Source organism: Onychomys torridus, chromosome 11 (genome assembly GCF_903995425.1).
Source record: "Onychomys torridus chromosome 11, mOncTor1.1, whole genome shotgun sequence".
NCBI classification, from domain to species: domain Eukaryota; kingdom Metazoa; phylum Chordata; class Mammalia; order Rodentia; family Cricetidae; genus Onychomys; species Onychomys torridus.
The window spans coordinates 70,105,872-70,131,449 of record NC_050453.1 but is presented as its reverse complement, the minus strand read 5'-3'; the positions used below and the strand labels follow the sequence as shown (position 1 = coordinate 70,131,449).

The 25,578-nt window shown below is 38.9% G+C and overlaps 1 protein-coding gene and 1 pseudogene across 4 annotated transcripts in view; both read left to right on the top strand.

Annotated features, from left to right (window-relative positions):
* The window catches only part of Dpp10 (dipeptidyl peptidase like 10), a 1,497,630-nt gene that overhangs the window by 1,007,143 nt on the left and 464,909 nt on the right, over nucleotides 1–25,578 (top strand). The gene's annotated exons all lie outside the window — the stretch shown is intronic.
* Nucleotides 4,057–14,915, top strand: LOC118593240 (annotated as a pseudogene).

The window sequence follows — 25,578 nt, the reverse complement described above, 5'->3', positions numbered from 1 at the left end:
AAAAAAGACTATTCCTTCATTGTTTCTGCAGAGTCACTTAATGAGAAAAAAATGCATAAGGCAAAAACATACAATGTCAATAGCTCCCACTGCATTTGCTTTTACTGTCCCAACATATGTCCTAAGTTGGAAGAGCAATAAAAGGCTGCTGCTCCACAGCCATTAGCTCCGGGTGCTACTGCCAGTCATGCATAGAGGTCAGAACTCTATCCTTGCTGCTTCACTTCTAGTGACTATGGTCATTTATCAATGGAGGCAAAATGAACTGAGGAGACTGCCAAGACTCCAAATTTCAAATGGAGTATGAGAAAACTCTCCCCACTTCAACAGATGAGACATACCCCATTTGTGATGCACAAATATAAAAATTAAGAAACTAGTTCTAGGTAGCTGGAAAGATGACTCAGCAATTAAGAGCAGATACTGATATTTCCAGAGAACTATAGATAGATTCCCAGAATATTGTTCCTAGCACCTACACAGGGCAGCACACAACTGCCTGTAACTCCAGCTCCAGGGAATCCAACACCATTTTCTGGCCTCCAAAGGCATCTGCACATATGTATCCAACTTGATCATGTCAGTGTAGCCCTTGATTATATCAGCTAATGGAATTATTTCAGCAGAATGTTGCCTAATATGTCTATTAAGTTGATAAGTAAGAGAAAAACAAGTTTATCATGTTTGAGTTTCTTGCTGGGTTGTGTAACATTGACATAATTTTCACCAAACTGAGCATATTTAGTTAGTTATATCATTGTGGATAGGTAAATTGGAAGCAGACATTTTTATCTTTTTGTGTATTTAATTATCTAGTTTCATTTTAGCTGAAACACGCATTGACTACATAGTTTGCATTTTACAGATTATTGTGAAAAGGAGTATAATACCACAATCTTAGAATATAGCAAGGGAGTTATAGTTCCCAAGTCTTTGGACATTTGATAAAATTGTTAAAATTAAATCTATATGTATTATGTGTCCTTAGGGGAATAGGATGAATACAATGAATATATACTATAAAAAGGAATTTATTAGATTGGCATACATAATTCAGGCTGAGTAGTCCAACAACAGCCTGGGTTCTTCAGAAGGGCCAATCTGGCATGGAGGATTCCTGGAGGCTTCTTTGTCCTGAATCCACATAAAGGTTAAATAATGTTCTGATGTCCAGAGACACCAGTGGCAGGAGTAACACCAGGACAGACATACTTGCCAACAAATGGCAAATGCAGGCACGCAAATGCCACTGCTTTTCTCTCTTGCTTAGGTCTAGACCCCTGCTAGAAGTTGTTATGTACTCTGGGAGAGGTCTTCTCTACTCTGTTAATCATTCCTGGAAATGTGCTCACAGATCCACCCGGAACAAGTTTTGAGTTCACTGATTTGATGATCAAGAATAAATATCATATTATAAGAAGTTACAAACCATAGGTTTAAAAAAATGTACATCAAAGAAGAATTGTGAAAACTACATTCATGTGGTCTTATCCTCCTGAACACAGACTACAACAGATTATCCTTCACTGGACAGAAAGAATGGCTGTGTGCTCATTGGGACTCACATTCAGCCTCTAGCTTAGACTCTGCATAGTGCCATCCCATGCCATTCTTGCCAGAAATATGTTCATTATTCAAATTACAATTTACTCACCAGTTTGAGTTAGGCTGTTCAAGATTAGTGTTTATATACTTAAGATCTTGTTTTTGAAGTTTGGAAGCTGTCCTGGGTATTTTTCCACAAGCATGCTATTTTGTAACTTATAATTTGCTTATGGTCCCATGTCTGACCCATAGTTTCACATTTCACTCCATAGTAAATTGCTGGATTCTTGGTGCAAGAATTTTTCTGTCATTACTGAGAATGAACATTCCTGACTTTTGTCTAAGTTACAGTGTTTCAGTGTATATGTTCTTTGCTTTGAAGGTAGCTTATTGTGTGTGATATTTAGTATTAATTGCCAACCTGACAAAATCTAGAATCACCTGGAACAGGAGCCTCTGGCCTCGTCTGTGGGGGATTAGGTGGATCATGTTAACTAAGGTGGAAAGAACCTTCCACCCTGGCAGGATTCCTGAACTGCATAGAATAAAGGGAACTGAGCAGTAGCCTGCACTCATCACCCTCTGGGTGTGATGTGAGCAGTTCCCACTATGATTTCCCTACATGACTGTGAACCAAAATGAACCTTTCCTTGCTTAAGATGATTCTTTTAGGGTACTTTGTTACAGCAATTGAAAAAGAAACCATGACACCACACAAAGAATTACAAGTCATCTCACAATCTACTCCTGAATTTGTTCCTCTTGGTTTAGAGGGACTTTTGGATGTGTTTCTTTGAACATTTTTATTGTATGAGAATGTTTTCTTGTTCCTTTTCCTCTTGGTTATATAAAACTTCTTTAGAAAGTAGTACTTAAGATATTGGAATATCTCTCACCACATAAATGTGTGATAGAATTCATTACAACTTATATGATTTATTAAATGGAGTCACCCCTGAAGCAAATGCATTATTAAGTAGTTAAAAAATTCATGACGTGTCCTTAACGCAGTGAGAATAATGCCTTGGAGGCACTCTTCTATCCCATAAATATGTGTTTAACAAAATTGCTTGAAATGAATCTTTTCATTTGTTCTTATTTAAGATTTAGATATATATAGCATAAATAACAGAATACATTTTCCACATAAGGTTGTGGCTTGTTGTTGAATGCAAATAGCCACAGCTTTGTCTTTGTAAGTGTATAATAAAACATGTTCTCCCTGTATTAAAAGTCTTCAGTGGGCTGTGATGGTGTAGAACACATTCAGTGTGTGGCTCATAGTTAACAGCCCACTTGGAACTTACTTCAAATCCATGCTTTAGAGCATATCTATTGTGATGGTTAATTTTGGTAATAAACACGATTGGACCTGGAAGCACTCAACTTTGGATGAGTCAGTGAAGACATTTCCAGGAAAGATAAATAAGGTGAGAAGACCTTCCCATTGGGTAAGTACTGTGTTACTCTCGTAGCTCAGATATAAAGCCCAGGGAAAAATAGTATTGTCTGCCATCATTTTTGCTGGTGAGCGAATCAGACCTGTTGCTGCTGTTGCCACTGTCTTTGATGCCATAGGAATCTAGTGTCCTTAGTCTTCCCACACAGTCTGAGTACAAGAAGCTTTCCAGAAAACCCCCAGGATTAGTGTTTCAAGTTGTGACTGCTGAGATCCAGCCTTGTGGACATAGAGGCTACTACATTGAGATTTTCAGATTCTGCAGTGCACAGATTACCATTATTAGAACACCAGTTTGTAATGTGTAAGCCTGTCTAGTAAATTACCCTTAAAGAAATGTGATATCTATTCCTTGAAATTTAGAGTACCATGGGGATTAGAAATCTTGTCTGATTTCTAACTGAGCATGTTGATGTTATTTATGGGAAGGTATTCTGCTGCAGTCAGTTAGGCCTGTAGCCAGAAGGAGACTGTGATACATTGAACCTGATTATTGTCTCTCTGAAACCTAGACAGACAGATGGATAACACTGATGAATGGAGTCATCTGTTGATGACACACACCCACACCCACAATGAATCAGTCACACACATCTCATAGAAGAGTTAAATATTAAATAGATATTAAATGAAATGTTAAAACAAATATTTATTTAAAAGAAAAAGAAGGAGCATTATGATTAAAAAGGAAATAAAATAGCATGTGCAGCATGAAAAAGGCAAAAGAACAAACATAAATCCATCCTCCTGAACACTCTAATCAGAAAGAGGGAGATGACAGAATGGATAAATACCAGAGCTTGTGATATCACTTTGGGAAATGAGATTCATTTTGTATTGGAAAAAACAAAAAGGCCTTGGTTTCTATTTATGTCAAGTAGTAATTATATCTAAGAAAGTTATAATGTCTTAATTCAAATCAACACAAGAATGCTTTATTTCTTGCTTGCATGTGTATACAGTGCGTTTGTATGCATATTTGCATGTATGTGGTTGCATTTATGTGAAGGTATGCATACATGTGTGTGTATATACATGTGGATGTGGCAAGCATGCGTGTGTATCTGCACGTGGGTGTGACAGGTAAATATTCTAGTCTTCCTGGAGCTCTTGGATTACTGAGAGTCCACAAAACCTGCCCAGCTTTCCCATGGGTGCTGGGGAGTTGGACTCCAGACCTCAGTCTTGGGCAACAAACATGTTTCCACACTGAGTCATTTATTTCCCCAGCTCCTCAAAATACATTGTAAAGCAGGAGGAGTGCCAGTTATAAAGAATGCTCTCTTAATAAAAATGTAGTCAATATATGAGGAAATTATAAATATCTATTGTGTACCTAAATGTAGAGCTTTTAGATTCCATAAACACTGGGATCTCATTAAGCTGACACCTGTGTAGGCCTTGTACAGGCTGCCACAGTCTCTATGAGTTCATATATGCACTAGCCCTGCTGTGTTTAGAGGGCCTTATCTCCTTGGTGTCCTCCATGCCCTCTGGTTCTTACAATATTTCTACCTTTTCTCTACAAGGTTCTCTGAGCCTTAAGGGGATAGAATTAATGGAGACATGGCATTTATGACTGGGTGTCCTGAAAGCTTCTCTCTCTGCTTCTCTCTTTTGTCTAATTGTAGGTCTCTTTATTACATCCCATCTACTTCGGGGGAAGCTGTAGGTAGAGTTTTCCTGCCTGGCCCACAGTCAGGACAAATCTCTTTCACCTACCAGGCCCATAGATACTCAGACCCAACCAAGTAAACACACAGAAACTTATATTGCTTACAAATTGTATGGCCGTGGCAGGCTTCTTGTTATCTAGTTCTTCTATCTTATATTAACCCATTTCTATTAATCTATACTTTGCCACATAGGTTGTGGCTTACCAGTACCTTACTTACCTCCTTGTGATGGCGGCAGCTGGCAGTCTCTCTCTGCCTCAGCCTTCTACTCCCAGAATCCTGTTCTCTGCTTGTTCTGCCTATACTTCCTGCCTGGCTACTGGCCAATCAGTGTTAATGATGGGTTCTATCTCATGGAGTGGACCATTTAGCAATAGAATATTGGTTGGTTACATATATAAGCTTTGTACCACTGATGCATTAGCACATCTTGCAAACAGATAACCATTGTAGATGGAAGAGTTTTTAGCTGAGTTCATTTCTACCTTTTTCTTTTGGTAGCATACACAGTGCCCTCCAGTACCATGAATCCTAACTAGTCACTAAAGGTAAAGAAAGACACTAGCTTGACTTTGCTATATTTAATGAGCTCTGTAGATGTTGTCTTTGGCAATATGACCTTACCATAGGCTTGCCGAGAGCAATATCCTAGGTTGTCTGGTGTTCCCCATGAGGCTCCTTTGGCCAACAACTAGATTAGATGAAATTGAGTCTTAAGAATGGAAGCTTCACTTGGTGACAAACGTTGTCCAGTGGAGACTCTGTCTCTCCTGTTACATAGCAATACCATTTAGATCACCTTCATATGTATATGTACTTTAGAAAGTTTCTATTGTATTAGGTTTCAATTGAGGAGAAGTGGACACAAGCCCACATCTCTAACCCAGAAGCTATCTACAACTGAAAAATCATTTTACTCCAATGGAATCTCCCTGAGTATACAAACCATTCTTAAGGCCATGACCCATGCCCAGCAGCAGATGGCCAAAACAAACTCAGTGGTATATTTAGAGGTTCATTGTCTCAGAATGCATTGACAGGGCTCTTTTTTTTTTTCTTTCTTACAGTTCCTTTGCATGCACATTATGATTTCCAGTTGTGTGTTTTATCAAATTTCTGTGTGTGTCTCTACACCTCTACATGTGTCTTCAGATCTTTCTTTGGCTCATTTTCTGTGGTTTGTTTGTTTTGTCCTATTCTGTTTTGTTTGATTTTATTTTATCAATTATTATTATTATTATTATTATTATTATTATTATTATTATTATGCCTGTTTATATCATAATCGGAGAGAAAAATAAAGAGTGTTAAGAAAGGGTGTTACTTTGGTTAAGTAAGGATGCAGAGAGGATCTTAGAGGAGCTGAAAGAGGAAAAGCACAGTCAGAATATATTTTATTTTCTAGGAAAATCTAATTTTCATTCAAAAAATATTCATTAAGCAAAAATCTGACAGAACTAGAAAGTAGAGAAGCTTTAATAAGTATAACTAGCTTTTTAATAATCTCTCTATAATTGATAAAATAAAAATAAGTAAGCAGAAATGAAGAATCTGAAAATATATTGGAACCATTTCAAACACTATATTTGAGACACTAACTACAGTGTCAATATATTTTGAAGGATGTGAATCCTCAAGAGTGTCTTCTATGAACCTTGCAGAATTGGAGCAGCATCACAGGGGCTATTTGGTAAACCTTGATGAGTTGAAAGCTAAGCCATAAATTTCTAAGTCCATTGTCAAGGAAGGTCTCATGAGAGATACTAGACAAAGCATTGATGTGAATTTGATTGAGAACACTAAATGCCAACATTTATGAAATTCTACTAAAGTGGTACTCAGAGAGAAATAGTTTTAAGCACAAAAGAAAACACACCATTCCAATTCTATTTAAAAACAAACTCTACAGAAATAAAATTCAATGCAATTATAAATAATTAAAAAGCAAATATCTGCTTGTAAATAATGGAAAAGATGTAGAACACTAGAGCTCGGCATTGTGGTCCTGCCTGCAATTACACTGCTTTGCACTTGAGCAATTGAAGCAAGGGAGTTGTGAGTTCAAACCCAGCCTGAAAAAGGAGGGAGGAGGATAAAATAACAATAAGAATGTCTGAGAAAGTCATAAGGAATCAGCATCCTCTATTTACCTAAAAATATCTATAATATACATACATATATTTATTTATGTATACACTTTCCCCCTCCAACCTGGGCTGATAATGCTCCCCACCAAGAACCGCAAACTTATTAAAACTCTGAACACCAGGTAAGAGAAACCCTTTTTGAACTCTTGGTCAGGGTTGTCTAAGAGTCTCTTATATCATCACAACCTATTGTTATTGCCCTTGGTGCCCCTCAGACATGGAAATAAGTCCCTATTGTTGAAGACATCATAACTGTTGGACATAGGACCCAGAGGATCCAAGCTGGATTAAACCTGAATGCCTCTTCCTTGTGGACTACCTTTCATGTTACCAGAAGGTCCCAGTGCAAGCTTCCAAAGAAGGGAAGCAACCCAAACCCTAAGTAGTTATGACATTTATGAATAACAACACCCATCATATCAGGATAACACTAAGGGTGCATTAGTGTTGTCCATACCTTGGAAGTAACCAACAGCTCTCAAACAGGACTGATGACAAGCTCAACAAGGAAATCATGCCTGATACTGGAAGCTTAGCCAAACACTCAGGGATAAAGAAATCATGGCTTTTAGAGGAGAACGCTATAATCACCACTATATTAAACCTGTATCATTCCTAGTTAAATTCTAAATAGGTACCTTACATGTCCACAGACAAGTCTGCTTCACCCCTCATCAAGGTAACTTCTCTTAGAAAGGGATGGAAACCATTGCAGAAAATCACAGCCAATCAAAATGCAGGCTTGTGGAGCCCAATCCTAAAGGGCACATCTACAAAGCAACTCCTGCACCTGAAGCTCAGGGATCATTGCAGAAGAGGGAGCAGAAGGATTGTAATAGCCAGAGGAACAGGAATTTTGCTGTGAGGCTGTATCTCCTAAAAATATTAGAAAAGCTATATCCATGGAGTCTCACCAACATGCCTGTCTAAACAAGACCAGAACAAGGATGACACCAATAAACACACTAAGGTGTGTGAGGGATGAAAGCTCAGGAGACCGCAACCCTGGACAAAGATGGAAGGAGAAGTAGTCTTCCATATGCAAGAGCTCACCAATTGGTTATGTAATACCAACTGGTCATCCTTGAAAAAATACGCATACAAGTGACATCATACAGAGTTGGTTGTATTTATATGTGTAGAAAAACACTATACAGGTATGTGTGTGTGTGTGTGTGTGTGTGTGTGTGTGTGTGTGTGTGTGTGTGGTGTGTATGTGATACAACAACAATCAATCAAAAAGAACCATGAGTTGAAGCAAGATCAAGGGGAATGGAATGGTTGGAGAGAGAAAGGGGAAGGGGAAAATTACATAATTATAATAATTTTAAGAGTGTTTTTTTTATACACAGAGAAACCCTGTCTTGAAAAACCAAAAAAAAAAAAAAATGTTTTTTAAAACAGACCGGCATGGGCACAATAAGTAGTGATGTTTTCAAAAAATTAGAAAAGTTGATAAAATTGCTAACACTTCTCAGTCTTTAAAAATTAAAAGAAATGAATTAAAAAAACCCTTTCTAGGAGAAATATAACCCTGACAAAGAAAAGGGACATGATTACAGATATTTCTGTAAAAGGACAATATGTGAATATTAACAACCATTTTAATTCAAAAATAGTGAGAAATAAGTGAAAAATACAAATTATCCAAATTAATTTAAGGAAAAATATGAAGACCTTAGTAAAAAAAATTACCAAATTAGTAGACAACAAACAAAAATTCAAAATCAAGTCACTTCATGAAAAATGATGTATGTATGAATGGCAACAAAAAAAGAGGAAAAGATGGGTTTCATTTCCTAGTCTGTGGGACTTTCACAAATTTTTACACATTTTAGATTTTCTCTTTTTCATTCATTGAAAATAGGCTGTTCTCTCATACAGTACAACCCAACTAGAGTTTCCCTTCCTTCCATTCTTCCTAGCATCTTCCCTACCTCCCCTCCCCCTAGATCTACTCCCCCTCCATTTTCCTTTCTGAAAAGAGCAGGCCTCCAAAAGATGACAGCCAAACAGGACAAAACAAAAGACAAGGCAAAAGCTCTCATACCTAGGCTGGACAAAGCAACTCAATAGGACAAAAATAGTCTCACAAGCAGGTAAAAGACTTGGAGACACACCTGCTCCCACAAAAACACCAAGGTAACAGCCAAAATATACACAGAGGATCTGGTGCAGATCCATACAGTCTCTATGCTTTCCTTTCCAGACTCTGTGTGCCCATATGGGCCCTGCTTAACTGATTTGGTAGATCATATCTCCTCCATTCCTTCTGATTCCTACAATATTTTCTCCCCTTCCTCCACGGGATTCCCACAAGCTGTCAGGAGAAGAACAGATAGAAATCTCCAATTTAGACTCTCTTTCCACAATGTACGGCTGTGTGTGTCTGTACCTGCTAATGTTTGGTGCTGGAGGAAGCCTCTCTGGTGATGAATGGACAAGGCACCAACCTATTAATATAGCAGAATGTCATTATGGATTATTTCAGTGACATTTTTTTAAAGACCGGTCATGTTTGGTTTTATCCTAGGTCTCTGGCTATCCAGTCTCCAGTTTCTGGTCATCAAAGCAGTGTGAGGAAAGAGTAGGCCCTTGAATCAGATATTTGTTGTCACTCCTAAATGTTCTGTGCCAGCACTGCCCCAGTACATCATGCAGAAAGGACAGACTGTAGGTCGATGGTTTTGTGGGTAGGTTGGTATCATTTCCCCACCCCCACCTCTACTTGATCACTCCTGCTTCCATCCCTTTCCACCCCAAGTCCACCTGCGGGATCTATACTATTTCTCCTTCTCAGGGAGATCCATGTGTCCTCCCTAGACACCTCCAATTTATCTAGCAACTCTGGGTCTGTGGGTTGTAGCTTGATTATCAATTACTTAAGAGATAATATCCACTTATAGATGAACACAGACCATATTTGTCTTTCTGGGTCTGGGTTACCTCACTCACAATAATTTCTTTCTAGTTCCACCCATTTGTCTGCAAATTTCATGATATCACTTTTTTAAAACTGCTGAGTAATAATACTCCATTGTAAATGTGCCATATTTTCTTTATCCATCCTTTGCTTGAGGGACATCTTGGTTATTTCTAGTTTCTGGCTATTGTGAATAAAGCCACTATGAATATGTTTAAGCAAATATCCTTGTGCTAGGATTGAGTGTTTTGGGGTCTTGATGTAGATCAATTTCCAGTTTTCTGAGGAACCACCATATTGACTTCCATAGTAGCTGTACAAGTTTGCACTCCCACCAGCAATGGAGGAGTGTTCCCCTTGCTCCACCTCCTCCACAGCATGGGCTGTCACTTGTGTTATTGATCTTAGCCATTCCACAGGTGTAAGATGGAATCTCAAAGTAGTTTTGATTTGCATTTCCCTGATGGCTAAGGATGCTGAGCAGTTCTTTAAGGGTTTCTCAGCCATTTTAGATTCCTCTGTTGTTAATTCTGTTTATATCTGTACCCCATTTTGAAATTGGACTATTTGTTTTATTTTAATATCTAGTTTCTTAAGCTCTTTATATGTTTTGGATATTAGACCTCTATTAGATTCGGAGTTGGTAAAAAAAAAAATCTTTTTCCATTCTGTAGGATCTCTCTGTGCAGTTGACTGTGTCATTTGCCTTGCCTTACAGAAGCTTTTCAGTTTCATGAGGTCCCATTTATTAATTGTTGATCTTAATGCCTGTGCTATTGGAGTTCTGTTCACGAAGTTGTCTTCCATGCCAATGTCTTCAAAGATATTCCCTGCTTTCTCTTCTATCAGGTTCAGTGTATCTTGTATTATGCTGAAGTCTTTGATCTACTTGGACTTGAGTTTTGTTTAGAGTGATAAATAAGGATATCTTTGCATTCTTCTATATGCAGATATCCAATTTTACTAGCACTATTGTTGAAGATACTGTCTTTTTTTCCAGTGTGTATTTCTGACTACTTTATAAATCAATTGTCCATGAATGTGTGGATTTGTGTTTGGGACCTCAATTTGATTCTATTAATCACCATGTCTGTTTTTATGCCAATATCATGCTGTTTTTGTTATTAAGGTTCTGTAGTACAATTTGATATTAGGGATGGTGATGCCTCCATCAGTTCATTTATTATTTAGGCTGTCCTGGTTGTTTTATTTTATTTTTTTATATAAAGTTAAAAATTGTCCTTGCAAAGTCTGTAATAAATTGTGTTGGCATTTTGATTGGGATTGCTTAGACTTTGTAGATTGCTTTTAGTAGGCTGGCCATTTTTACTATATTAATCCTACCAATTGATGAACATGAAAGATCTTTCCATCTTCTGACATCCTCAATTTCTTTCTTCAAAGACTGAAGTGTTTATCATACAAGTCTTTTGCCTTTTCGGTTAGAGTTGCACCAGGATATTTTATATAATTTGTGAAAGTTGTTGTTTCCCTGATTTCTTTCTCAGTCTGGCTGGAATTCTTCTTTTTCCTCTATTTTTATTTATATTTACTTTTAGGTTTGGTCTTTTCTTAGTGTCCCAGATTTCATGGATGTTTTGTATCAGGAAGCTTTTAGATTTAGCATTTTCTTTGACCAATATATCTATTACTTCTATAGTATCTTCAGTGTCTGAGATACTCTCTTCCATCTCTTGATTCTTTTGGTGAAGATTGCCTTTGTAGTTCCTGTTTTCATTCCTACATTTTTCATTTCCAAGATTCCCTTGGTTTGGGTTTTCTTTATTGCTTCTATGTCCATTTCAGATCTTGAACCATTTTGTTTTCTCCAAATGTTTGTGTAATCCAGGTTTTCTTTGAAAGATTTATTCATCCCTCCTCATGCACATCTATCACCTTCATATAGTTGGTTTTGAGGCCTTCTTCTTGTACTTCAGGTATGCTGGACCTACTGTGGTAGGATAGCTGGACTCTGGTGGAGACATATTGCACTGGCTGTTATTGATTGTGTTCTTGTTCTGGCATCTAGGCATATGGGTTTGCAAATGATTATAGGTCTAGGTGCTGATATCTGGGTTTGTCTTGGCTGAGTGTGAATTTTGCCCCTTGGCTTCTGTGTCCTCTCTGGATTTTCAGAGAGTGTGTTGCCTGTTTTTTCTGGTCTGCTCAGCTGGTGTGTTCATGGGGGAATGCTTGCTAGTATTGGAAACTAGGGGTAAGGGGGTTCTTGGGGAGACAGTCTGCGGCACCCACAGGAGGCATGCATTGGGACAGCTGAGGTGGGGGAGCTGCCCATGGTTTGCTGTTGCAAAATGCTAGAGGTGACCCTGAGAATTGTGTCTGGTGTAATAGAGTGGGGAAGGTCCATGGGCATCTAGTTTGTCTTCTGATAGGTATGGCCTGTAGTTGAGCAGGGGGTGCCTGCCCAGGTTAGTGGATGGGACACAGTGATGAAGTGGGAAGGGAAGGGCAGTGGGGGATATTCTGTGGGACCAGAGACCTTGAGAATTTGGTCTAAGATAACGAAGAGTAGGGAAGGTCTGTTGGCAGCCTACCCGGCCTTCTGGTATCAATTTGCATATTGGCTACAAGAAGCTGGAAGAGCAACTAGAAGAATTACTGAGGCTCTGTCAAGGTGGACCCTGTGCTGTATTGAATTTAAAGAGCTTGTTTGATGGTTCTATCAAGAGAGCACAGCTAAGGTCTGGCCAGATGACTCAACCAGTGAAACCAATTGACCCTGAGCCTGATAACCTGAGTTATTTCCATGGAATCCACAAGATGAAGGTCAGCACTGACTCCAGCAAGTTGTCCTCTGACCTCCACACATAAGGTATGGCACATACTTGCACATTCACACACACACACACACACACACACACACACACACACACACACACACACACATCTTAGGCACTGTTGGCAGAAATACCCAATGATGCTGATACCTAGAAAACAGTGTGACAATTTCCTCACAAGTTGAATAATTTCTTCCCACATTGTCCAGCATTTCTACCCTGCGGTACTTTTTCCCAACCCACAAAATAAATGCAAGTACAAAGACTTGAAAAAGTATATAGATTCAATGCTACTTGTGAGAACTCCAAACTAGAAACCAGACAAAACAAGCTAGTACATCATATTGTGGTATACTCATCTTCAACAATCTTAGTGCAATTGATAAGTGGAATGTGGCTAGAGAGATTGCTCACTGGTTAAGAGCGTGTATTGGTCTTGCTATTGCAGAGGACATGGGTTCCATTTTCAGAACCCACATTGTCAGGTGGCTGGGCTCACAACTACCTATCACTTCTTGCTTCTGAGGACACTGTACTCATGTGCACATATGCACACACATATATATGTTTTAAAATGAAGCAAATCTTTAATGAAGTGGTGCAGATAGACTCAAGCATGATGCAGAATGTCAGAAGCCACACTGAGTAGGTGACCTTGCTTAATGAGTTAATCTATGCTGAACCTCTTTTTTAATGGAAAGGTATAGACACCATTGGAGAAAGACTAGTGTTTGCTTGAGGAAATATGTAAGAGTGATTTGCAAATTAATGTCAGAGATTATTTGCAGTTATTGAAGTTTTATAAGTTGTATGTGATGTTAGGAATTTGGCTTAAGTGTTAGAGTGCCTGCCTGACATGCAGGAAGGCTGGCTTCTGTCATCAACATAGCATAAACCAGGAGTGGTAGTACACAGCTATAATATCAGGACTTGGGGTCTAGAGTCAGGCAGATCAGAAGTTCAAGGTCATCCTCTGTGACTTAGGTAGTTTTAGGCCAACCTGAGATACTTAAATCTTGTCTAAAGATTAATAAATAAGATAGATGGATGGATAGATAGGTAGGTAGGTAGATAGATAGATAGATAGATAGATAGATAGATAGATAGATAGATAGACAGAAAGACAGACAGACAGGCAGACATGATAGTAGATTATGAGGTTGCTTGGTCAACAATGTATTCACTCAAGTTTCTTGAAGTTTACAATTAATAGCTCCTACTTTATGGTACATAAATTATTACTCTAAAGAAGCTGTCAAAATAGCAAGGCTCCACATGGACTACATTAGGCCATAAAAATACATCACCCTCTGCTTGGATTCTGAGCTGACAGAGTTCCCTTTGAGCATTTCTGACTAGCTCAAGAATGTCCTGGTACTCTAACTGTCGTCATAGAGATTTCATCCAGTAATTGATGTAAGCAGATGCAGAGATCCAAAGCCAAGCACCAGGCTGAGCTCTAGGAGTCCAGTCGAAGAGACAGAAGAGGGATTCTATCTATGAGCAAGGGGTGGGGGACTGTCAATATCAGGATGAGGAAATGTACAGAGCCAACCAAACCAAACTAGTGGGAAATCATGAACTATGGGCAAATAGCTGTGGAGCCTCCATGGAAGTGGGCCTTCTGCATAGGCAAGACAGTTGTGTAGCTTAATGTGGCTAAGGAGCACACTGATAATGGGACCAGGATCCCTCCCTGTGGACTTTCTGGAGTCCAGTGCCTATGGTGTGATGCCTTATACAGCGTTAGTGCAAGAGGAGGGGCTTGAACCTGCCTCAACTGAAGATACCAGGCTCTGCTGACTCCCTATGGGAGGCCTTGCCTTGGAGAAGATGGGAGTGAGGGTGGGCTAGGGGGGAATGGAGGGTGCATGGGGGGAAGGCTGAGAGCAGGAGGAGGGAGGACAGGGGGATCTATGGTTGGTATGTAAAATTAATAGAAATTTCTTAATAATAATAAAAAATAACATCCTGGTCACCTTGTATGAGAAAGACAAGGCCAATATCCTCCTCAGTGAGAAGCAGAAGCAGAAGCTACATGTGAAGATCTATGAAAATGAGAAGTGTCTGGAGTCCAGAGATGTCTACCTTATGGAGCTGTTGGCCCAAGATTTCGAGAAGAATTACAACATCTATATGTTGTATTGTCTGCTTGCACTTTTGCCAGCTGGACTAGTACCCCATCAATGAGGGCCCGTCCAATATTGAGCTGATACCACTGCACACTCCCCTCATCCCCATGGAACTCTGCACCACACGCGTCTTCAAGACCTATGACCTCAACAACAACAAGTATATTACTCTGGCTGAGTAGACCAGGTAGATGGTCTCAAGGAGTAGGACATTGACAAAAATGTGATCATCTAAGTTCACTCTTTCTGGGGTCCTGGATTTTCTCCTTCTGATCCTGCTTCCATCTCCTCCTCCTTGTTTAAAATGGTTAGATGGTTGACTGTTCTGCCTGGGGATAAGGTGCTGACATAGATTAACAAATTAATGGTGCTTTAAACAAGGGGTGGGAGATACAACCCAAATGAAGGCGTTTTTCTGTTCAAGTCCACTCAGAGGCTGTGGCCCATTCACATGCCCCTCATTGTCTCCTGTACCACTCAGTGTCTCACTGACTGTGTTGGAAATGGAGTTGTGTAGGCTTGCCTTACACAAGGTAAGGCTTTTATCTTTTCTTTCCCACTCAATTCTAACACACACCAAGTCAGATGATGTGTTTATTTAATTTTGGGCTATGGGCTACCTGTGGTCTTCTCTTGATGATTTAGAGTTAAGCAAAGGGAAGTTACAGATATAGATATAACATTTGGGCAAGAGCTCTCTGAGAGACTGGAGGACCAACCAGTCAGAAGCTGGAAAGGACATCTTGGCAGCCTAGGTCAACAGCTGAGAGAATATTTCACAGCTGTTTAGGGGCATGTGCATACTCCCAGCAGCCCTTCCTTGTTATCTCCTTCACACTTCAGGCAGTTTCTTTCCATGTTTTATTCTTGGTTCAAGTTTTGGCAAGCTACAGAACTCTGGGTGGACCAGAACATCCACTGGGATTCTCCTATTCAGCTGCTTGTGTGATTTCAGGTCTGTTCTTGGGGGATCCAGGCACTGAGAAGCTGTTTAGGGAAACTGAGATTCAAGAGAAAGACAAAGCAAAAAAGTAGAGAAAGTGAAAGTGGTATATTGGTTTTATTTTTGACATTTAGATGACTGCCACAGTTTCTAGCATGCCTGTCCCTCCACCCTTTTTAAATCTGCTCATCAAGAGAAACATCACAGTCAAAGGAATGATAAGATCTCACAGGCTGAGAACTTGTTCCCTTCCAAGCATGTCATGATAAAGCTGCTTCTCATTAAACATGCAAGCTCTCACAGTGACATGAAGAGCTTGACAGATTTTTCAAAATAAAAAGTAATGACTTAGAAAACAAAAAAAAAAATGTCTTAATCATTTATCTGTAAACAGGTACATTTAAAAATATTTTTTCAACATTTTTCTGTTGGGTGTCATTTTTTTCATGGAACATTATTAGAAATGTTGGCTGATTTTCCAAATAGCTAACAGATTTATTTCAAGATATACTAAGTGTAGAAAACAATAATTATAGCAAGGCATGGTGGTATACAATTATGTTTTCAGAACTTGGGAGGCTGAGGCAGGAGGATTGATTATTCGAATTCGAGGGCAGGCTGGACTACATAGCAAAACTCTATCACACACACACACACACACACACACACACACACACACAGACACACACACACACTCACGCACCCCCACACAAACCAGAAAACAAAAATCAACAACCAATCAAAAATCATGTTAATAATGCTAACATAAAGTTTATGTATTTCCTCAATATTGTGTTACACAATGTTCCAACATTCAATTGAAGATCACACTTGTATATTTTACATGTTAATTTCTAAACATGTTAAAATGTCCTCTCTTATTAGATAGCAGTAAGAACATTTCCTCTTTAAAAGGTCAAGCCAATACATTTTCCCTGTCATTTTGTTAAGTGTGTATATTAATATCTGTCTCTATCTTTCTTTCTGGCTTGTTCTTTCCCAGTGCCTTTATCTTTCATCTTTTCCCTCTGCTCTGTAAATTTAATGCTTCTTTATTTTATGTGTTTACTAATTGTGTGTGTATGTGTGTGTGTGTGTGTGTGTGTGTACATATGAGTACTAGAGTGCACATCATAGAACAACATATAGGAGTCAGTCCTCTCTCCCATGTGGGTTCTAGAAACCAAACCCAGGCTGTCAAGTTTGGCAAAATGCACCTTTATATGGTGTGCCATCTTACCAGCCCGTGCAAACAATATTTTACTCTCAGTCACAGTTCCAAGCTAAAAGGGAGTTAGTTAGCCCATTCCAAAACCTTCTTGATTCCTTTCAGTTTGATATAAATAAAAAAGACCATGTCTAGGGGATTTAGGGACACATACACACACACACACACACACACACACACACACACACACACACACACACTTGAAAATCATTTATATGAGTGTGTGTATATGTGGGCTATATGTGCATGTGTATGTGGGTAGGTGCATGAACCCAAGTGTCTGAATGAACACCAGAAGAGGGCATCAAGTGTCTTGTTCATTCATCCTCCACCTTTTCCATTGAGATGGTCCTTCACTGAGTCTGGAGGGAATCTGGCCGACATCCACAGACATCCCTCTGTTTTGTCCCTCTCACTTACCTTGAGTTATATACACACACAACCATGCCCTGACTTATGTGTGGGTACTGGGGACTGAAACTCAGGTCCTCATGCTCCTGCAACAGGGCCCCCTACTCCCTGAGCAATTTCCTTGGCTCTCTATATAATTAAAAGTAGCAAGTTAGTGTTAACATTCAAGATAAAATTTGAGGTTTTTTTCTAATGAATTTGCTTTCAATTTCTATCTCTTATCGTGCATTGAAATGCTTATGTCCCTAAATATTTACATATTACTCATTTCTATAATCCTATAATATTCATACTTGCTTCTAAATTATATTACAGTACAAACATTAAAATTCAGAAATCCTCTGAAGGAATTTAGACAATAGTTTTCTTAAATAACTCATTTGCTAAAATAAATTAAATATCAAAATTTTCATATTCATCATTGCATTAATATTCTGATGGAAAATTAGATTAATTTGTTTGGTCTCCACTTTGTGATTTTTCTTTGCTTCATTTTGATTTAATTATATGTAAATTGTAAGACTTTCACATGGTGCAAATCTCAAAATATTCATAGAAGTGAAAACATACATGGAAATATTATTGTGAATAAAAACTGCTCAAAATTCAAATAACTTGGTAATTAAGGGGGAAATGTATATTCTTATCATGGGCAAAGCACATGAATGTCATAGAGTTTTAGTAGTGTCTCGAAGGAAGGAATGTAAAATTGGTTTGTCTACCAAGATTCTGGAATATAGTTGAAAAAGGTGACTTCAGAGACCTTGAATAGGCATGGTCAAAGATTCTGTTGCTCTGAGGTAGGATCTCATATAACCCTGGCTGCTGAGAATGACCTTGGATTCTCTTGCCTCTACCTCCTTTGTGCTTGGGTTGCGTGCTTGAGCCATTTTACCAGGTTTTTGCAGTGCCGGGGAACAGACTCAAGGCTTGCTGTGTGTTAGAGACTTTTTCTACCAGGGGAGCTCCTCTCTCAGCTCTGACCAAACATGCTTATATGCTAATGCCTTCTATTTGGTTGACTCAGCAAGATGAATATTTTGTGGAGACTTGTAAAGATTTCAAGGACTAAACTATCTAATTTTTTTTTTTTTCGAGACAGGATTTCTTCGTGTAGCTTTGCACCTTTCCTGGATCTCACACTATAGACCAGGCTGGCCTGGAACTCACAGAGATCGGCCTGCCGCTACCTCCGAAGTGCTGGGATTAAAGGCATGTGCCACCACCGCCTAGCCTAAACTATCATTTTATGCTTATCAATGTTTTCTTTATTTGGAGAGTGGGGCTTCCTAGTGCTTGATAGGCAAGTGCTCTTCCATTGAGCTTTCCCCTGATGTTGCCCACTGAAGAGCTGAATGGTCATCCTCAATGAGTTTTTGGAAATTTCTGAAATGAAGTTTCTGATTGCTGTCTACATGGGCAAATTTTCTAGAAGAGGGATGCCTGCTTGCTGAAGGCAAACCCTGGGAATACGGACATTATTCTTTTCACTGTACATGGCTTAAATTTGAAGCACCTGCTTTATAGTCATCATGTCTTAGGTGGAGGGTCTGGGTTCTCACTTTCAACTCTAGCTTTCCTTTCTCACATAGACATGTTTATTTTTGTTACCTTTATCATTTCACTAGGGTTTTAGTTAGCAATAGACAACACATTATTTTTTAAGACTTTTATTGAATGCCAAAGCATAATTACCTGGACATCTGCTTTGACCTTCCTGTGAGGATAGTGCTTTGTTTTGAAAAGAAAAATGACTGCCCAACCTGGTGACTCAAACTGGTAATAGCAGTACTAGGGAGACTGAGACAGGAGAATCTTAAGTATGGGATATAGTATAAGACCTTGTATCAAAAGGAAAAAAAAGAAATATGGAGAGGAGAAAAAGTATGGATAGGAGAAGGAGAGTGGGAAAGGAAAGGAAAAAAGAAAAGAAGTGCCAAGCATGTTGGCATATGTGTTTAATTCCAGCACTTATGAGGCAGAGACAGGAAAATTCTGTGAGGCTGAGGATCATCTGTTCTACACAAAGGATTCCAGGCAAGCTGGGGCTAAATAATAAGAGCCTATCACTATCCAAAGCTCCATCCTAAGTGTGATTTTTTATCCTTCTTTATCCATATCACTGCCTTCATTTTGTCTTTAACAAATGTATGTATGTGGTTTTTTTTAATTGTATTGTTGGCTCGTCAGTAATGCTATGATAACGTTTTAACCGATAACTTTTAGCTACTGGGATGGAGTGCCAATAATATTTTCCCGTTCTGTGGGCATTCTCATGATGGCTAATTAGAAGTAAGACTATATTCAATGACTGGATTGCAAAGTTCTTAAAAAACATCAAGATTTGTTCCTGTGAAGTGGATGGAGGCAGCTCCAGTCTACCACAGGCTGTCCTTAAACTGAGAAGTGCCCTGAGGGTGTCCATGTAGACGTGTTTCTTTGTGCTTTCCGAAATGCTATGACTTTACACTACACATACTTACTGGTCTACAGGGGAAAAAAAGCTTCATAGATGATTGTTAAATGAATAAAAATAGTGACATACAAAAACAAATTATGTCTTCACCAAGGTAAATTTTCACTCCAAATTCCAAGTCCCAATATTAAAGACTCAGAATTGCAGCTAAAGGAAGCTGGTGGTGATTAGTGATGATTTGGAGGACAGAGATGAGCCTACCAAGGACTAGTCACATGGCATTGACTACTTGTAGATAGCTACTACCAGCATTGATGAAATGTTTACCAATACAGAGCTTTATTATAACATAGGGAGAAATTAAATTGGGCCATAATGTATTATTTATGTGGATTTTAATAGCTTGGTAATTAAACTATAGATTTTTATATTCATGAAAAATAGATCCTCTTTAAGCAATGTGGCTAAAAAGACATACCTTTGAATTCAAATAAATCACTCTAAAACCAGGTGTCTGTACTTGTTTGTCTAATGGAATTTAAATTGGTCTGAATTGTTCACAATGAGTTTTGAAATACATCTTATCTGAATCCTTGCAGTGTGAGTTGCCCATTCTTGGAAGAAATCCTGAACAATGTGCTTTGAGTGACATCATCTGAACCCCTCCATGCTAGTCTAGTGGTGGATCCTTTGTTTTCTCTAGGATACTGGAGCAACTGGATTAGGAGATTTACTTGGTACAAGAGACTAAGGCATTTTAAAGTATATTCACTACAGAGAAAATCAGTGTGTTGTCCATCCTTACATATTTAATATGTTGAAAGGACTTTCATTTTCCTCAATCGTTGCTGTTGTTATTTAAGAGAATCAACACATTAAAATGTTACTGGGATAGGGAGTGGACTTTTTTTTATTCCCTCAATATGGCTACTCACTCAATGTTGATGTAGTTGGTGGTTGCTTCCAGTGTGTTGCTGGCAATTCAGTGGGTAGTCCCTCTTATATCAAGAGCAATGAAAGATTTGTGATTATTAATAGTTGAATGTTAAAACTGTAATTTGGACAAGTGAGGTGGCTCAGTATGTAAAAAGTCTTGCCATCAAGCCTGATGACTTGGCTTCAATCTCCAGAATCCCCATGGTAGAAGAATAATACTGGATCCTATAAGTTGTCCTCTGACCTCTGAATATGTTCCATGGCGTGAGTGCACACAAGCACACACACACACATACACACACACAGTTGTGGGGAAAGGTAAAGAAAATAAAAATGTTATTTGGAATGTTGTGATTTGCCTTAAAATATGAAAGACATCAAGGATTCCAGGAACTTTAATCTTCTTTTTTGAGTTGTATACATAAGCATGCACTGTCCACATTCCAGTTTGTGTTGTGAAGTTTTAGTTCCCTACCAGTGGCTCATTCACCTAAGGAAGAAATGGGTTTCTGTAGCATGGTCAGAGTATCAAGTAAACTGACTGCAAATCTCTGTCTCCAAAGCTCCCTAATGTAGAGAAAAGTCACAAATGGAAACACAAGAAACAAGAGAAGAGAAAACAGAGGCTCTAAGTCAGAAAAACTTGATGAACTTGAAGGATGTGAATGCCAGAGCAGCGAATGCTGTGGTCTCCAGGGTACTCAGACCCTAGAGTAAGTTAACTGTGTCTACTGAGGTGTATATTGCACGCGTTTGAGTGAGAATAGCCCCCATAGGTTCATATATTTGAATGCTTGGTTCAAAGTAGGTGGAACTCTCTTGGGAAGGATTTGGAGTTGGAATGGAGGCAGTGTGTCGCTATGGTGGGCTCTGACATTTCCAAAACCCAAGCCAGACCCAATCTCTCTCTCTACCTCCTGCTTATAGATAATATGTAAGTCCTCAGCTACCATGCCAGTGGGCCTGCCACTGTGTTCCTCACCATGATAATCATGGACTCAACCTCTGAATCTGTAAGCAAGCCTCTGAATTAAATGTATTTTTTTAATAAGTTGCCATGGTTGTGGTGTCTCTTGACAGCAGTAGAAAAGTAACTAATTTATGCATAAATTAGATTTTTTTCTTTAAATTCTATTTTTGAAAGCCATCTACAATAAGTTAGTATTACTTTTGTGATCATAACAATATATTCAAATAACACAAATATATTTGAATTAGAAGAATCCTGTCTTCATTAAATGAAATGCTAAATGTTCACATCATGATTCTGCAAATGCTGCATCTGTTGCAGGATGAATGAAATGCTGATTGGACGTTGAGAATGCACTTCCCAGATCCACTGTGTATAGGCAACTTCAGGACAGCTTAGTTTCTGACTGAAACCCAGGTGTGGGCTCTGTACTGTTTCAGTACAGCAGGCAGGAGGCAGTGTGAGATGATAAGAACTTGTGCTGGTTAGTCATCACTTTCAATTTCCAGGGAACTAAAGTTTACTTTGCTTCATCTAAAAGAAGAAATTATCTCTAAATCCTCCCCTTCATAACAATGCCTCTCGATCTTTGTGTGGTGATATTGTGCTTCCCAAAATATTATGTACCCTAATAAACTTATCTGGGGTGAGAGAACACAACAGCCACTAGATACAGAGACCAGAAAATGGTGGCACACAAGCCTTTAATCCTATCATTTGGGAGGCAGAGATCCTTCTGGATCTCTGTGAGTTCAAAGCCACACTGGAAACAGTCAGGCATGGTGACTCATGCTTTTAATCCCAGGAAGTGAGTCTTTAATATCAGGAGGTGATGGCAGGAAGCAGAAAGGTATTTAAGGCATGTGGATGAGGAACTAGAGCCTGGTTAAGCTTTTAGGCTTTTGAGAAACAGTTCACCTGAGATTCATTCTGGATGAGGACACAGAGGCTTCCAGTCTGAGGAAATAGGATCAGCTGAGAAGTAGGCCTGGTGAGGTTAGCTGAGGCTTCTCCTGTCTCTCTGATGTGTTCACCCCAATACCCAGCTCCAGGTTTGTTTCTATTTAATTAGACCTGTTAAGATTAGTGCTACAACTCTATTTACAGCTGAATAATTTTTATATACACAAACATACAGATATACATCTATATGCACATGTATCCATATCTTTATATACTGTTTCATGTATATACTTACATTCATATATTCCTACATTTACACACACACACACACACACACACACACACACACACATACACACATATGAATTTACACTCATACAGGCAGATGTACACACTTTTTTAGCTTTTTCTTTTCTTTCTTTCTTTCCTTCATTCATTCTTTCTTTTTCTTCCTCCCTCCTTCCCTCCCTCCCTCTCTCCCTTCTTTCTTTCTTTCTTTCTTTCTTTCTTTCTTTCTTTCTTTCTTTCTTTCTTTCTTTGGAAGTAAACAAAGCCTGACACATGAAGTTGAGGCTGGTCCAAGCCCCGCCCTGCTGCATCAAGGCTGAGCAATGTATCGTACCACAGAGAATGGGCTCCAAAAAGCCAGTTCATGCACTAGGGATAGATCCTGATCTCATTGCCAGGGGCCCCACAAATTGCCTAAGCCACACAACTGTCACCTATATTCAGAAGGCCTAGTTCAGTCTCATGAAGTTTACCCAGCAGTCAGTCCAGAGTCCATGAGCTCCCAATAGCTTGGGTCAGCTGCCTCTGTGGGTTTCTCCACCATGATCTTGACCTCCCCATCTACAACCTCTCCTCCTTCTCTTTGACTTTACTCCAAGAACTTGGCCCAGTGCCTAGCTGTGAATCTCTCAGATGCACATACATTTATGTACATATGCTTGCATATGCATTTGTGTGTGTGTGTGTATATACATATACCACAATTACATGCATTTATTTACAAACATAATTTATGTAAATATACATGTACACACCTATACAAATATGCTTATTCATTTACACATGCATAGATAAATAAATATATTTACACACACGTGTCTATTCATATGAATGATATGCTTTTACTTCAGGGTCTAAGGTGTTACAAACACACAAGCTGTTGTGAAGAAGAGCACTGACCATTCCCTTCCATTTTACAAACCAGATGTTGCAGTTTTAGGAGGAGCTGTTAGGAATTATGTTAATAAACTGTATTGTTTTCATTCATCAAATTGTACTTATATAGGATGAGATTTGAGGATCCCATTTCAACTTAAACAGATTGGCTTTGTAAAATTACCCTATCACTGATGAATGAGTAAACACATTCTAAGACAAGGGAAACACCTTGCCCAAAGATAGCAGAAACAGGAAGGCATACCATAGAATTCTATCTTCCCCATCAGAGTCTAGCCCTGCTGACTTTTAGGAGAGGCACCTTATATTCATCTTTATCCTAGCATTTATGTATTTCCCAGCATATAGCAGGGAACCAGTTAATGTCACCTAAATGGATACTAAATAAATTTTATACCCTAAATGACAAAAGAAATTTTCTTTGGATGAGCTGTTATTTCCACAATGTACAGTTTAATGGCAGTTTTTGATGCTCATATGCATTTTGTGTCAATATGTAGTCATTAATATATTTGAGTTTGTCCCTGGAACCCTGTGTAAAGAAAATCTGAAGTTAGCTTTGCTTAAATAGTTTATACCTCCCACAAAGTCCAAACAAAAGGCAGAGTAATTTTAAAAGTGAGCAAGAAATCTTCACTTTGGGCAAAAATTGTGTCAAAGATCATCATACTGTACAGAAATGCCCCAAGCCAGATCTCAGAGTGTAACTCTGCCTGTAGAAGGGGCTTTGAAGCAAAGAGCTCAGATTGTCTTGATCTCTGATGAGAATCCACATTGTCACCATGGAACAGTCCTTGATCTTTCTGATGTCCTTCCTTGTTGTCATCCCTCACTGGGGACTTGGATTGTTGCACCCTTACTCTCCAGATTCCCAGATGAGACGGGGTTATTGTTCTGATCTTACCTTCCTGACTGGTCTGACACATGCTTTCCCCTTCTGTTCTTCTTTATCTTCCTCTTCCTCCTCCTCTTTCCTTCTTCTTCATGATCCTCCTCTTCCTCATCTTCATTCTCTGCCTCCTTCTTGTCATCCAGTTTTTGACATTCTCCAGCTGATGCACTCCTCCTCCCTTTTCTGTTCCTCTTCTTTTTTTTCTTACTCCCTTCCTCTTCTCTCTTATGTTTAGCTCTGCTTGTCTAGCTGTGCCTTGATCAATTTAATTGTTATTATTACTTGATTTGCATTACTACCTATATGATCAACTCTTACCACCGCGGGGGAGGGGTCTGGGGGGGTTGCTGGCCTCATTTCAGAGCAGAGATTTACACTAACAGTTGCTTCTGTTTCTGTCTTGGCATTAGTATCAACGTGCATCAATCCTTTCTCTCTTACCAGCCACTTTTATAGGGCTCATCTCTAGTTTGTCCTTGAGTATATGATCCTGTGTATAGGGAAATGGCAAGCACCAAGGTCTGCATTAATTAAAAGGTCCATTAAGGGCTGAATGCCAGAACCTGAACAGATGACAGCTTGCCAAGTTCACAGGTCCAGAAACTTAATGGCACCTTTCTTTATCACAAGTTCTATGGACTGAAGTGTTCAAGTACATGGCCTTCCCTTAATTTGCTGCTAATGCATAAAATCAGGGTCTTGCTTGTCTTTGTTTTGTCATTGGTCTAAAATATATGCATGCCCAACCTAAGAGGAGTTTACAAATGTGTGTGTGTGTGAAAGTAGGGATCTGGCCCTGATGCCAATGGAAAATAAATCATGGTATAAATAAACCCTTCTTTTCAATGGATCTTACATAGCTATGCATGCTGACATTTTATTGAATTTCAGTGGTCCGATTGTTTGACAATTGTAATATAATGTAATGTAATATATATACACATATATATGTATATATATAAATTGTGTATATATATATATGTGTGTGTGTGTGTGTGTGTGTGTGTGTGTGTG